At 46.9% G+C, this 15,661-nt stretch overlaps 2 protein-coding genes across 2 annotated transcripts in view; one reads left to right on the top strand and one right to left on the bottom strand.

The window, feature by feature from the left end:
* KIAA1328 (KIAA1328 ortholog) overlaps positions 1–15,661 on the bottom strand; it is a 791,949-nt gene that overhangs the window by 720,423 nt on the left and 55,865 nt on the right. The window lies entirely within an intron of this gene.
* Positions 15,302–15,661, top strand: part of TPGS2 (tubulin polyglutamylase complex subunit 2) — a 167,224-nt gene continuing 166,864 nt past the window's right edge. The window contains exon 1 of the mRNA XM_053701050.1: positions 15,302–15,332. The gene's annotated coding sequence lies outside the window, so the exon portion shown is untranslated. The remainder of the gene's footprint in view (positions 15,333–15,661) is intronic.

The raw sequence follows: 15,661 nt of genomic DNA, 5'->3' as shown, positions 1-15,661 counted from the left end.
AACACCTCACCCCAGGTCTGCTGTCTTGGGGTCACACTAGACTCAGAGCTCACATTAAACCCACATATACAAGCACTTACCAAATCCTGCCGTTCACACCTACGCAACATTTCCAGAATTCGTCCCTTCCTTAAACAAAAAAACCTACAAAAATACTTATTCATTCCCTCATTTTGTCACGCATTGATTATTGCAATCTACTAATAAATGGCCGTTCAAAACACCGCTTCTCCTCCCTCCAATCTATTATGAATGCTTCTGCTAGACTCATCCACCTAAGTCGCTGATCTATATAAGCTGCTCCGCTCTGCTAGTCTCTAAACTGGCTCCCCAAACACTCCAGAATACAAATTTAAAGTATTAACCCTAACTTACAAAGCACTAAACAGTCTAACTCCCAACTATATTTCCTCTCTCATGTTGAAATATTCCCCATCCCGTCCTCTTCGATCAACCTCTGACCTGTGTCTCTCCACTCCTGTTATCTCTATGTCCCACTCCTGCCTCCAAGACTTTGCACGTGTTGCTCCAGTCCTCTGGAACTCTCTGTCTCCAACCTTGTATAGCTTCAGACGCTCCTTGAAAACCCACCTATTAAGAGAGGCGTACCATCTCTCCTCCATCCCTCATCCGAACCAAACTAATACATGAACTACCTGACTCACTGCTGCAACTACAACCGATGTAACAAGCTTCCCCAACCTGGTATCTGAACCCTAAACCTGTAGCCTGTGAGCTCTTCGGAGCAGGGCCCTCTTCCTCCTGTACTAGATTTGTTTAGTTTTGTTATGTTTTGTATTTTATCAAAAATCTTTTTTTGTCATTGTAAACCCCTATCATTGTACCCAGCGCTACGGAATTTGGCAGCGCTATACAAATAAATGAAAATGATAATAATAATACAGAGCGACGGGAAAGGTGGATAAGCCTGGCAGAGGCATTTAGGATGGATTGAAGGGGGGAGAGGCGGGAAAGAGGAAGGCCAGTAAGTAAGTTATTGCAGTAGTCAAGTCGAGAAATAACAAGGGAGTGGATTATTTGCTTTGTGGTGTTAGCGCACAGAAAATGGTGAATCTTGAAAAAATTGCCTAGATGGTTGCGACAGGATGTAGAAAGCGATTGGATATGGGGGACAAAGGATATATTTGAGTCAGGTGTAACTCCGAGGCAGCGGACTTGGGGTTATGGGGAAATGGTAATGCCGTCAACAGGGATAGAGAAGTCACAAGTCAGTGTAGAGCTTGAGGGGGGGATAAGAAGGAGCTCAGTCTTGGACATGTTAATCTTTAGGTGGTGAGAGGCCATCCAGAAAAAAATACCAGATAAGCAGTCGCTGACATGAGAAAGGACAGAGGGAGAGAGAGCGAGCAGGGGTGGAGAGGTAGATTAGCATAGAGGTGATATTTGAAGCCATAACTGTTGATAAGTTTACCCAGCGAAGTAGTATAAATGGAGAAGAGTAGAGGACCCAGAACAGATCCTTGAGGTACTCCAACAGACAGAGGCATTGGAGGAGTCGTCGTCGCTGGCAAATGACACAGAAAAAGACCTGTGAGAAAGATAGGAGTGAATCCAGGAAATAGCGGTGTCACAGAGGCCAAAAGAGCTAAGGGTCTGTAGGAGGAGGGGGTGGTCAACTGTGCTGAAGGCAGCTGAGAGGTCAAGTAAGATGAGTATAGAGAAGTGGCCAATATTTTTAGCAGAGAGAAGATAGTTAGTAACCTTGGTAAGGGCAGTCTCAGTTAAGTGTTTGGGGCGAAATCCAGATTGCAGGGGGTCAAGCAAGGAGTTGGTGGACAGGAAGTGGGTTAGGAGATTGTAAACTAGTTTTTTAATGAGTTTTCATGTTAGTGGAAGCAGTGATATGGGGAGGTAGCTTTCAGGAGAATTAGGGTCGAGGGAGGTTTTTTTGAGTATGGGAGTGACTTTTGCGTGTTTTAAAGAAGAGGGGAATGAGCCGGTAAAGAGAGATAGGTTAAAGATGTGAGTAAGTGAATGAGTGAGGATTAAAGACAGGGAGGGTATTAGATAAGAAGGGATGGGGTTGAGCGGGCAGATAGTGAGGAAGAAACTTAATTCTGAGTGGCTGGATGGAAGATGCAGAGGGTGGCAGAGGGAGTAACTGGACCTGTTGATGGAATATTGAAGGATGGTGTTGGGATGTTGCTTCAGATAGTATGTGTTTTGTTTAAAAAGTAGTCTGCCAGGTCTTGAGCACTAAAGACAGATGGGTGGGGGGGGGGGGGTAGAGCAGGTGGGTAGAGAAGAGAGTTAAAAGGTGGAGAAGATTTGTTTAGGGTTTTAGGAAAGAGTAGATATGAGAGAAGAGAAGTAGGTTTGCTTGGCAAAGTGAAGGGCAGAAGTGTATGAACGAAGAATAAACTTAGTGTATGAAATCAGGTTCAGAGTGAGTTTTCCTCCAGACACGCTCAGCAGTACGGGAGCATTTTTTTTTGCTGAGAGTGACAGGGCTGCAACGGACGGTATGATGTTTTGCGCAGCTGGGGAGGGGTAAGTGTGTCTAGTGCAGAGGAGAGAGTTTTGTTATAGTGTGCTGTTGCGAGATCAGGGCAGGTGTGAGGGAGGAGAGCTTGAATGATTTTTGAAAATTGGAGCGGATCCACAGCATGTAAATTTCTACAGGTGTGGTGGCATGATGGAGAAGTGGGTTTAGTTGTTGCATTAATATTATAGGTGACCAGGTGATGGTCTGAAATGGGAAAAGGGCGACAGGTGAGGTCAGATATAGAACAGAGGTAGTAAAATACAAGGTCGATGCAGTGTCCATCACGGTGGGTAGGGAATAGGGTGGATTGTGAGAGACCGAAGGAGGATGTGAGTGAATGAAGTTTAGAGGCAGCATGGGCAATGAGCATGTTGAAGTCCTCAAGAATTTAGGGTTGGTATATTTGTAGAGAGAAAGTAAGGAAGCCAGGCAGCAAAGTTGTCAAGGAATTGGGAGGTAGGTCCAGGAGGGCAATAGAGGACTGCGACTTTGAGGGAGAGGGGGGAGAACAGGCAAATACAGTGGACTTCAAAGGAGAAGAAGGAGAGAGATAGGATTGGAGGTAGGTACTGATAAGTGCAGGAGGGGAGAGCAGGATCCCAACACCGCCGTCATGTTTCTCACCTGGCCTAGGGGTATGGCTAAAGTGAAGACCACCATGTGTGAGAGAAGCAGTGGAAACTGTGTCGGAAGAAGATAGTCAGGTTTCGGTTATTGCTAAAAGTAGAGATGCACGAAATGAAAATTCTGGACCGAAAACGAAACTGAAAATTCAGGATGCCCTTGGCCGAAAATGACTTTTTTCTCCAAAAACAGAATTTATGCTTACCTGATAAATTACTTTCTCCAACGGTGTGTCCGGTCCACGGCGTCATCCTTACTTGTGGGATATTCTCTTCCCCAACAGGAAATGGCAAAGAGTCCCAGCAAAGCTGGTCACATGGTCCCTCCTAGGCTCCGCCCACCCCAGTCATTCGACCGACGGACAGGAGGAATATATATAGGAGAAACCATATGGTACCGTGGTGACTGTAGTTAGAGAAAATAATTCATCAGACCTGATTAAAAAACCAGGGCGGGCCGTGGACCGGACACACCGTTGGAAAAAGTAATTTATCAGGTAAGCATAAATTCTGTTTTCTCCAACATTGGTGTGTCCGGTCCACGGCGTCATCCTTACTTGTGGGAACCAATACCAAAGCTTTAGGACACGGATGAAGGGAGGGAGCAAATCAGGTTACCTAAACGGAAGGCACCACAGCTTGCAAAACCTTTCTCCCAAAAATAGCCTCCGAAGAAGCAAAAGTATCAAATTTGTAAAATTTGGCAAAAGTGTGCAGTGAAGACCAAGTCGCTGCCTTACATATCTGGTCAACAGAAGCCTCGTTCTTGAAGGCCCATGTGGAAGCCACAGCCCTAGTGGAGTGAGCTGTGATTCTTTCAGGAGGCTGCCGTCCGGCAGTCTCATAAGCCAATCGGATAATGCTTTTAAGCCAAAAGGAAAGAGAGGTAGAAGTCGCTTTTTGACCTCTCCTTTTACCAGAATAAACAACAAACAAGGAAGATGTTTGTCTGAAATCTTTAGTAGCCTCTAAATAGAACTTTAGAGCACGGACAACGTCCAAATTGTGTAACAAACGTTCCTTCTTTGAAACTGGATTCGGACACAAAGAAGGTACAACTATCTCCTGGTTAATATTTTTGTTAGAAACAACTTTAGGAAGAAAACCAGGCTTAGTACGTAAAACCACCTTATCTGCATGGAACACCAGATAAGGAGGAGAACACTGCAGAGCAGATAACTCTGAAACTCTTCTAGCAGAAGAAATTGCAACCAAAAACAAAACTTTCCAAGATAGTAACTTAATATCTATGGAATGTAAAGGTTCAAACGGAACCCCTTGAAGAACTGAAAGAACTAGATTTAGACTCCAGGGAGGAGTCAAAGGTCTGTAAACAGGCTTGATCCTAACCAGAGCCTGAACAAATGCTTGAACATCTGGCACAGCTGCCAGTCTTTTGTATAGTAAGACAGATAAAGCAGAGATCTGTCCCTTTAGAGAACTTGCAGATAATCCTTTCTCCAAACCTTCTTGTAGAAAGGAGAGAATCTTAGGAATTTTTATCTTATTCCATGGGAATCCTTTGGATTCACACCAACAGATATATTTTTTCCATATTTTATGGTAAATCTTTCTAGTTACAGGTTTTCTGGCCTGAACCAGAGTATCTATCACAGAATCTGAAAACCCACGCTTTGATAGAATCAAGCATTCAATCTCCAAGCCGTCAGTTGGAGGGAAACCAGATTTGGATGTTCGAATGGACCCTGAACAAGAAGGTCCTGTCTCAAAGGTAGCTTCCATGGTGGAGCCGATGACATATTCATCAGGTCTGCATACCAAGTCCTGCGTGGCCACGCAGGAGCTATCAAGATCACCGAGGCCCTCTCCTGATTGATCCTGGCTACCAGCCTGGGAATGAGAGGAAACGGTGGGAATACGTAAGCTAGGTTGAAAGTCCAAGGTGCTACTAGTGCATCTACTAGAGTCGCCTTGGGATCCCTGGATCTGGACCCGTAGCAAGGAACCTTGAAGTTCTGACGAGACGCCATCAGATCCATGTCTGGAATGCCCCATAATTGAGTTATTTGGGCAAAGATTTCCGGATGGAGTTCCCACTCCCCCGGATGAAATGTCTGACGACTCAGAAAATCCGCTTCCCAAAATTCCACTCCTGGGATGTGGATCGCAGACAAGTGGCAGGAGTGATCCTCCGCCCATTGAATTATTTTGGTCACTTCTTTCATCGCCAGGGAACTCTTTGTTCCCCCCTGATGATTGATATATGCAACAGTCGTCATGTTGTCTGATTGGAACCTTATGAATTTGGCCTTTGCTAGTTGAGGCCAAGCTCTGAGAGCATTGAATATCGCTCTCAGTTCCAGAATGTTTATCGGGAGAAGAGACTCTTCCCGAGACCATAGACCCTGAGCTTTCAGGGATTCCCAGACCGCACCCCAGCCCACTAGACTGGCGTCGGTCGTGACAATGACCCACTCTGGCCTGCGGAAGCTCATTCCCTGGGACAGATGGTCCAGGGTCAGCCACCAACGGAGTGAATCTCTGGTCTTTTGATCTACTTGAATCATTGGAGACAAGTCTGTATAATCCCCATTCCACTGTTTGAGCATGCACAGTTGTAATGGTCTTAGATGAATTCGTGCAAAAGGAACTATGTCCATTGTTGCAACCATCAATCCTACTACTTCCATGCACTGCGCTATGGAAGGACGAGGAACAGAATGAAGCACTTGACAAGAGCTTAGAAGTTTTGATTTTCTGACCTCTGTCAGAAAAATCCTCATTTCTAAGGAATCTATTATTGTTCCCAAGAAGGGAACTCTTGTTGACGGGGACAGAGAACTCTTTTCTTTGTTCACCTTCCATCCGTGAGATGTGAGAAAGGCTAGAGCGATGTCCGTATGAGCCTTTGCTTTTGACAGGGACGACGCTTGTATTAGAATGTCGTCCAAGTAAGGTACTACTGCAATGCCCCTTGGTCTTAGAACCGCTAGAAGGGACCCTAGCACCTTTGTGAAAATCCTTGGAGCAGTGGCTAATCCGAATGGGAGAGCCACAAACTGGTAATGTTTGTCCAGAAAAGCGAACCTTAGGAACTGATGATGTTCTTTGTGGATAGGAATATGTAGGTACGCATCCTTTAGGTCCACGGTAGTCATAAATTGACTTTCCTGGATGGTAGGTAGAATCGTTCGAATAGTTTCCATTTTGAACGATGGTACCCTGAGAAATTTGTTTAGGATCTTCAAATCCAAAATTGGTCTGAACGTTCCCTCTTTTTTGGGAACTACGAACAGATTGGAATAAAATCCCATTCCTTGTTCCTTTATTGGAACTGGGTGTATCACTCCCATCTTTAACAGGTCTTCTACACAATGTAAGAATGCCTGTCTCTCTATTTGGTTTGAGGATAAGTGAGACTTGTGGAATCTTCCCCTTGGGGGTAGTTCCTTGAATTCCAGGAGATAACCTTGAGAAACTATTTCTAGCGCCCAAGGATCCTGAACATCTCTTGCCCAAGCCTGAGCAAAGAGAGAGAGTCTGCCCCCCACCAGATCCGGTCCCGGATCGGGGGCTACTCCTTCATGCTGTTTTGTTAGCAGTGGCAGGCTTCTTGGCCTGCTTACCCTTGTTCCAGCCTTGCATTGGTTTCCAGGCTGGTTTGGGTTGTGAGGCATTACCCTCTTGCTTAGAGGATGCAGAATTAGAGACTGGTCCATTTCTGCGAAAGGGACGAAAATTAGGCTTATTTTTAGCCTTAAAAGACCTATCCTGTGGAAGGGCGTGGCCCTTTCCCCCAGTGATGTCTGAAATAATCTCTTTCAAATCAGGTCCAAATAAAGTTTTACCTTTGAAAGGGATGTTAAGCAATTTTGTCTTGGATGACACATCCGCTGACCAAGACTTTAGCCAAAGCGCTCTGCGCGCCACGATAGCAAACCCTGAATTTTTCACCGCTAATCTTGCTAACTGCAAAGCGGCATCTAAAATAAAAGAGTTAGCCAATTTAAGTGCGTGAACTCTGTCCATAACCTCCTCATATGGAGTTTCTCTACTGAGCGACTTTTCTAGTTCCTCGAACCAGAACCACGCTGCTGTAGTGACAGGAACAATGCATGAAATTGGTTGTAGAAGGTAGCCTTGCTGAACAAAAATCTTTTTAAGCAAACCTTCCAATTTTTTATCCATAAAATCTTTGAAAGCACAACTATCTTCAATAGGAATAGTAGTGCGTTTGTTTAGAGTAGAAACTGCCCCCTCGACCTTGGGGACTGTCTGCCATAAGTCCTTTCTGGGGTCGACTATAGGAAATAATTTCTTAAATATAGGGGGAGGAACAAAAGGTATGCCGGGTTTTTCCCACTCCTTATTTACTATGTCCGCCACCCGCTTGGGTATAGGAAAAGCGTCGGGGGGCACCGGAACCTCTAGGAACCTGTCCATCTTGCATAATTTCTCTGGAATGACCAAATTGTCACAATCATCCAGAGTAGATAACACCTCCTTAAGCAGTGCACGGAGATGTTCTAATTTAAATTTAAATGTCACAACATCAGGTTCAGCTTGATGAGAAATTTTTCCTGAATCTGAGATTTCTCCATCAGACAAAACCTCCCTCATGGCCCCTTGAGATTGGTGTGAGGGTATGACAGAACAATTATCATCAGCGTCCTCTTGCTCTTCAGTGTTTAAAACAGAGCAATCGCGCTTTCTCTGATAAGTAGGTATTTTGGATAAAAGATTTGCTATGGAGTTATCCAATACAGCCGTTAATTGTTGCATGGTAATAAGTATTGGCGCACTAGATGTACTAGGGGCCTCCTGCATGGGCAAAACTGGTGTAGACACAGTAGGAGATGATGTAGTATCATGTTTACTCCCCTCATTTGAGGAATCATCTTGGGCAATATCATTATCTGTGGCAGTACTGTCCTTACTTTGTTTGGACGCTATGGCACAATTATCACATAAATTTAAATGGGGAGACACATTGGCTTTCATACATATAGGACATAGCTTATCTGAAGGTACAGACATGTTAAACAGGCTTAAACTTGTCAACAAAGCACAAAAAACGTTTTAAAATAAAACCGTTACTGTCACTTTAAATTTCAAATAGAAAACACTTTATTACTGAATATGTGAAAAAGTATGAAGGAATTGTTTCACCACATTGTCTTAAAGCCTTAAAAGTATTGCACACCAAATTTCAGAGCTTTAACCCTTAAAATAACGGAACCGGAGCCATTTTTCAATTTAACCCCTATACAGTCCCAGCTATAGTCTTTGCTAAGACCCAACCAAGCCCTGAGGGGAATACGATACCAAATGATGCCTTCTAAAAGCTTTTTCAGAGATTCTTAGATCCTCACACATGCATCTGCATGCCCTGCTCTCAAAAAACAACTGCGCATTAATGGCACGAAAATGAGGCTCAGTCTATAACTAGAAAGGCCCCCTGACTGAAAAAGGTGTCCAATACAGTGCCTGCCGTTTTATAAGCGTTCCCCAAGATTATAAATGTCAAATGTTAGCCTAAATCTGAATAATATGCACAAATAAAGGAATCGATTTAGCCCATAAAAATGTCTACCAGTTTTTTAGCCCATAATAAGCCCTTTATTCTGTTTGTTTGACTAAGAAAATGGCTTACCGGGCCCCATGAGGGGAAATGACAGCCTTCCAGCATTACACAGTCTTGTTAGAAATATGGCTAGTCATACCTTAAGCAGAAAAGTCTGCTAACTGTTTCCCCCAACTGAAGTTACTTCATCTCAACAGTCCTGTGTGGAAACAGCAACCGATTTTAGTTACTGTCTGCTAAAATCATCTTCCTCTTACAAACAGAAATCTTCATCCTTTTCTGTTTCAGAGTAAATAGTACATACCAGCACTATTTTAAAATAACAAACACTTGATAGAAGAATAAAAACTACATTTAAACACCAAAAAAACTCAACCATCTCCGTGGAGATGTTGCCTGTGCAACGGCAAAGAGAATGACTGGGGTGGGCGGAGCCTAGGAGGGACCATGTGACCAGCTTTGCTGGGACTCTTTGCCATTTCCTGTTGGGGAAGAGAATATCCCACAAGTAAGGATGACGCCGTGGACCGGACACACCAATGTTGGAGAAAATGATTTTAAAATTGTTTTTTTCTATATAGTTTTTTCTATAATTTTATTATTATATTAGAGTTTTTATTGAATTTAATGAATCTGAAATGAAAAACTACAAGCCAATAAAATAAATAACTATTAACCACGCTTTTATTGAAAGTAACACCAAAACTGGACAGAAAAATAACAAAGCAATATAAATAAAAATCTGTTAGATCTGTTTGTTATATATGACTGAATGAAGAATAATATATTGTTGATAATTTAATATCAATATACATACTTTATTCAGTTCTATGTAACAGAATCAGATTTAAGAGATTTTTTTGTTTACCAGTTATCTAAATTAAGTATAGTCCTAGAAAATGTTATATCTATGCAAAACATTAAGGGCTAGATAGATTACATTTGATTGGTAAGCTTTACCAATGCTCTGTTTGATTAATGAAAGCTGTTTAAATCAAAACCCTCTCCCTGTACTCTTGTCTCTCTCCCCTCGCTCTCTCCCTGTACTCGTCTCTCTCTCTCCTCACTCTCTCCCTGTACTCCTGTCTCTCCCCCCTCGCTCTCTCCCTGTACTCTATTCTCCCCCTCGCTCTCTCCCTGTACGCTATTCTCCCCCTCGCTCTCTCCCTGTACTCGTCTCTCCCCCCTCACTCTCTCCCTGTACTCGTCTCTCCCCCCTCACTCTCTCCCTGTACTCGTCTCTCTCCCCTCACTCTCTCCCTGTACTCGTCTCTCTCCCCTCACTCTCTCCCTGTACTCGTCTCTCTCCCCCCTCACTCTCTCCCTGTACTCGTCTCTCTCCCCCCTCACTCTCTCCCTGTATTCTTGTCTCTCCTCCCTCACTCTCTCCCTGTACTCTTGTCTCTCCCCCCTCACTCTCTCCCTGTACTCTTGTCTCTCCCCCCTCACTCTCTCCCTGTACTCTTGTCTCTCCCCCCTCACTCTCTCCCTGTATTCGTCTCTCCCCCCTCACTCTCTCCCTGTACTCGTCTCTCCCCCCTCACTCTCTCCCTGTACTCGTCTCTCTCCCCTCACTCTCTCCCTGTACTCGTCTCTCTCCCCTCACTCTCTCCCTGTACTCGTCTCTCTCCCTGTACTTGTCTCTCTCCCCTCACTCTCTCCCTGTACTCGTCTCTCTCCCCTCACTCTCTCCCTGTACTCGTCTCTCCCCCCTCACTCTCTCCCCTCACTCTCTCCCTGTACTCATCTCTCTCCCCTCAATCTCTCCCTGTACTCGTCTCTCTCCCCTCACTCTCTCCCTGTACTCGTCTCTCCCCCCTCACTCTCTCCCTGTACTCGTCTCTCCCCCCTCACTCTCTCCCTGTACTCTTGTCTCTCCCCCCTCACTCTCTCCCTGTACTCGTCTCTCTCCCCTCACTCTCTCCCTGTACTCGTCTCTCCCCCCGTACTCGTCTCTCCCCCCTCACTCTCTCCCTGTACTCGTCTCTCCCCCCTCACTCTCTCCCCTCACTCTCTCCCTGTACTCGTCTCTCCCCCCTCACTCTCTCCCTGTACTCGTCTCTCCCCCCTCACTCTCTCCCCTCACTCTCTCCCTGTACTCGTCTCTCTCCCCTCACTCTCTCCCTGTACTCGTCTCTCCCCCCTCACTCTCTCCCCTCACTCTCTCCCTGTACTCATCTCTCTCCCCTCAATCTCTCCCTGTACTCGTCTCTCTCCCCTCACTCTCTCCCTGTACTCGTCTCTCCCCCCTCACTCTCTCCCTGTACTCGTCTCTCCCCCCTCACTCTCTCCCTGTACTCTTGTCTCTCCCCCCTCACTCTCTCCCTGTACTCGTCTCTCTCCCCTCACTCTCTCCCTGTACTCGTCTCTCCCCCCGTACTCGTCTCTCCCCCCTCACTCTCTCCCTGTACTCGTCTCTCCCCCCTCACTCTCTCCCCTCACTCTCTCCCTGTACTCGTCTCTCTCCCCTCACTCTCTCCCTGTACTCGTCTCTATCCCCTCACTCTCTCCCTGTACTAGTCTCTATCCCCTCACTCTCTCCCTGTACTTGTCTCTCTCCCCTCACTCTCTCCCTGTACTCGTCTCTCTCCCTTCACTCTCTCCCTGTACTTGTCTCTCTCCCCTCACTCTCTCCCTGTACTCGTCTCTCTCCCCTCACTCTCTCCCTGTACTCGTCTCTCTCCCCTCACTCTCTCCCTGTACTCCTGTCTCTCCCCCCTCGCTCTCTCCCTGTACTCTATTCTCCCCCTCGCTCTCTCCCTGTACGCTATTCTCCCCCTCGCTCTCTCCCTGTACTCGTCTCTCCCCCCTCACTCTCTCCCTGTACTCGTCTCTCCCCCCTCACTCTCTCCCTGTACTCGTCTCTCTCCCCTCACTCTCTCCCTGTACTCGTCTCTCTCCCCTCACTCTCTCCCTGTACTCGTCTCTCTCCCCCCTCACTCTCTCCCTGTACTCGTCTCTCTCCCCCCTCACTCTCTCCCTGTATTCTTGTCTCTCCTCCCTCACTCTCTCCCTGTACTCTTGTCTCTCCCCCCTCACTCTCTCCCTGTACTCTTGTCTCTCCCCCCTCACTCTCTCCCTGTACTCTTGTCTCTCCCCCCTCACTCTCTCCCTGTATTCGTCTCTCCCCCCTCACTCTCTCCCTGTACTCGTCTCTCCCCCCTCACTCTCTCCCTGTACTCGTCTCTCTCCCCTCACTCTCTCCCTGTACTCGTCTCTCTCCCCTCACTCTCTCCCTGTACTCGTCTCTCTCCCTGTACTTGTCTCTCTCCCCTCACTCTCTCCCTGTACTCGTCTCTCTCCCCTCACTCTCTCCCTGTACTCGTCTCTCCCCCCTCACTCTCTCCCCTCACTCTCTCCCTGTACTCATCTCTCTCCCCTCAATCTCTCCCTGTACTCGTCTCTCTCCCCTCACTCTCTCCCTGTACTCGTCTCTCCCCCCCTCACTCTCTCCCTGTACTCGTCTCTCCCCCCTCACTCTCTCCCTGTACTCTTGTCTCTCCCCCCTCACTCTCTCCCTGTACTCGTCTCTCTCCCCTCACTCTCTCCCTGTACTCGTCTCTCCCCCCGTACTCGTCTCTCCCCCCTCACTCTCTCCCTGTACTCGTCTCTCCCCCCTCACTCTCTCCCCTCACTCTCTCCCTGTACTCGTCTCTCCCCCCTCACTCTCTCCCTGTACTCGTCTCTCCCCCCTCACTCTCTCCCCTCACTCTCTCCCTGTACTCGTCTCTCTCCCCTCACTCTCTCCCTGTACTCGTCTCTCCCCCCTCACTCTCTCCCCTCACTCTCTCCCTGTACTCATCTCTCTCCCCTCAATCTCTCCCTGTACTCGTCTCTCTCCCCTCACTCTCTCCCTGTACTCGTCTCTCCCCCCTCACTCTCTCCCTGTACTCGTCTCTCCCCCCTCACTCTCTCCCTGTACTCTTGTCTCTCCCCCCTCACTCTCTCCCTGTACTCGTCTCTCTCCCCTCACTCTCTCCCTGTACTCGTCTCTCCCCCCGTACTCGTCTCTCCCCCCTCACTCTCTCCCTGTACTCGTCTCTCCCCCCTCACTCTCTCCCCTCACTCTCTCCCTGTACTCGTCTCTCTCCCCTCACTCTCTCCCTGTACTCGTCTCTATCCCCTCACTCTCTCCCTGTACTAGTCTCTATCCCCTCACTCTCTCCCTGTACTTGTCTCTCTCCCCTCACTCTCTCCCTGTACTCGTCTCTCTCCCTTCACTCTCTCCCTGTACTTGTCTCTCTCCCCTCACTCTCTCCCTGTACTCGTCTCTCTCCCCTCACTCTCTCCCTGTACTCGTCTCTCTCCCCTCACTCTCTCCCTGTACTTGTCTCTCTCTCCTCACTCTCTCCCTGTACTCTTGTCTCTCTCCCCTCACTCTCTCCCTGTACTCGTCTCTCCCCCTGTGCTCCCCCCTCACTCTCTCCTTGTACTCTTGTCTCTCCCCCCCCGTACTCGTCTCTCCCCTCTCACTCTCTCCCTGTACTCTTGTCTCTCTCCCCTCGCTCTCTCCCTGTACTCTATTCTCCCCCTCACTCTCTCCCTGTACTCGTCTTTCCCCCCTCACTCTCTCCCTGTACTCTTGTCTCTCCCCCCTCACTCTCTACCTGTACTCTTGTCTCTCTCCACTCACTTTCTCCCTGTACTCTTGTCTCTCTCCCCTCACTCTCTCCCTGTACTCTTGTCTCTCCCCCCTCACTCTCTCCCTGTACTCTTGTCTCTCCCCCCTCACTCTCTCCCTGTACTCTTGTCTCTCCCCCCTCACTCTCTCCCTGTACTCTTGTCTCTCTCCGCTCACTCTCTCCCTCCTCACTCTCTCCCTGTACTCGTCTCCCCCCCCTCACTCTCTTCCTGTACTCTTGTCTTTCCCCCTGTGCTCCCCCTCACTCTCTCTTTGTACTCTTCTCACCCCCAGATCTCCCTCCTTACAAACTCCCTGAGTTCTGCATTTGACTGTGTGTCACTAACCTGTGATCTCTGTGTTTCTCCCCAGCTGTATTGCAGGAGGTAATAGTTACCTGTGTGGTGTGTGATGGGAGTTTTAGTAACAGATTCCTTTGATACCTTTATGTTTTTAATACAAGCTCTCTTACAAGAACTACAACTCACAACACAACTTGGGAAAGTACCAATCCCCTACATTACCTATATTGTTTGCAGCGCCGCTAAGGCTGCCGGGTATTGTAGTTATCATTTGCCCAATTGTTTGTTATAGGAGGCTCGGTTGAGGATCATTTGGACTACAAGTCCCAGGAGGCGGCGCAGAGAAAGAGGTGACAGTGAGTAGCAGGAAGCGAGGGGCGGTACAAAACTCGGGAAAAGGAGGAGCCTGAGAGTGGTTACCGGTGAATGCAGCTGTACCTTCAAGGTAAAAATCTTATATATAATGTGGAGGAAGAGTTGCTCCGGTTTAGCACTTCAGCTCCGTTAGAGACAACAGAGGTTTGATTCACAGCAGCCTAACACAGAGCAACCCCTCTCTACCTTCCCACACTACACAGCTGTAAATCAAACCTCTGTAGTCTCTAACAGAGCTGAACTGCTGAACCGGAGCAACTCTTCTTCCACACCAACAGTACACTGGAGCCTTTCAGGAAGTGTAGATTCTGCAGAAAGAGAAACCGCTCTAGGTAGGAAAGGAGGAGGAGGCTGTGCTGCAGTGACAATGCGTGAGTGGCATTGTGGGAAATGTAGTTGCTAACCCAAATGGCCTAAAGAACTATAGCTGCACTGGCCTTAATTTTAGGTGCGGGTGGACGCAGTAAGTGGCGGCCAGCAAGTGTAGGTGTGGGGCAGATAAAGCATACAATTTTCGGCCGGAATGGGATAGGCCAATTTTCGGCCGAAAATTTTGGCGCCCAAAATTTTGGTGCATCCCTAGCTAAAAGGGTGCTAAATGCTAAACCCAGCAAATGCTTTCCCTAAAGAAGATCTTACAATTTATAGGGCTTCTGCAGAAAGCCGAGTTAAATAAATTAACTGAGTGGAAACAGGGAGATAAGTGACACACAGGTGAGAAAATTAAGAACTAGATCAAAGGGATAGATGCAAATAAAACAAAATTGGGTGGGGATTAGTTAGTTAATTAAGCTAAATTAAGAAATGCAAATGCTGGGGACAGGATATGATCAGATACAGGCATAGAAGGAGGTTTACATGGGAGACATATCATAGAATAAGTTTTAAAGCAGTGTTAAGGAAGAGACAGCAGTTTACATGGGAGAAATACCATAAAATACGTTTTAAAGCAGTGTTAAGGAAGAGACAGCAGTTTACATGGGAGACATACCATAAAATACGTTTTAAAGCAGTGTTAAGGAAGAGACAGCAGTTTACATGGGAGACATACCATAAAATACGTTTTAAAGCAGTGTTAAGAAAGATCCAGGAAGAGACTTGTAATAAACAAGCAATATGTACTGATCTATAGCAGAGTGCGTGTAGACACTAGCAAAGGCTTAGTGACAAGAACACAATAACCCTCATCACAGCCGAATGTTCATTCTTTTCTGCAGAGAACAATGCACAGCAAAGCCTGCATATACCACGTGCCCTTTAAACAAAAGCAGTCAAGTGGCTAATGACTGAAGGCAGAGTCTATTTCCACAGTGGGGAGGCATCATCCAATTCAGCATGTTATCCCAGCAGGCAATTAGTGGTAAATATATGCTCAGCTACACAGAGATCACAGGGATCTGATTAAATCTCATTGCTGCACTGACAAAAGCATATATGGGGTGAGCAAACTGTGGCTTTTGTAATTAAGCAATATGTTTCTGCATGGTAAGGGTGCATACAGGTGGTTAGTGTTTAGTCTCTAACATCAGTAGGTCAGCAACCTTTTATGCTCTCACCAAGAATATGTGAGCAGTAAAGTAGGCTGTGTGCTGTGCAGCAAAAATGGTCACCATTACTACCTCACCGACCCTGCAACACAAGGAGCACAACACTTGGAAATGTAATTTCCTTAAAATTTTTTAATTAACT

The sequence above is a fragment of the Bombina bombina genome, chromosome 2, assembly GCF_027579735.1.
Source record: "Bombina bombina isolate aBomBom1 chromosome 2, aBomBom1.pri, whole genome shotgun sequence".
Classification (NCBI taxonomy): domain Eukaryota; kingdom Metazoa; phylum Chordata; class Amphibia; order Anura; family Bombinatoridae; genus Bombina; species Bombina bombina.
The sequence above is the reverse complement of the archived record's forward strand: the minus strand, read 5'-3'. Positions and strand labels throughout refer to the sequence as shown.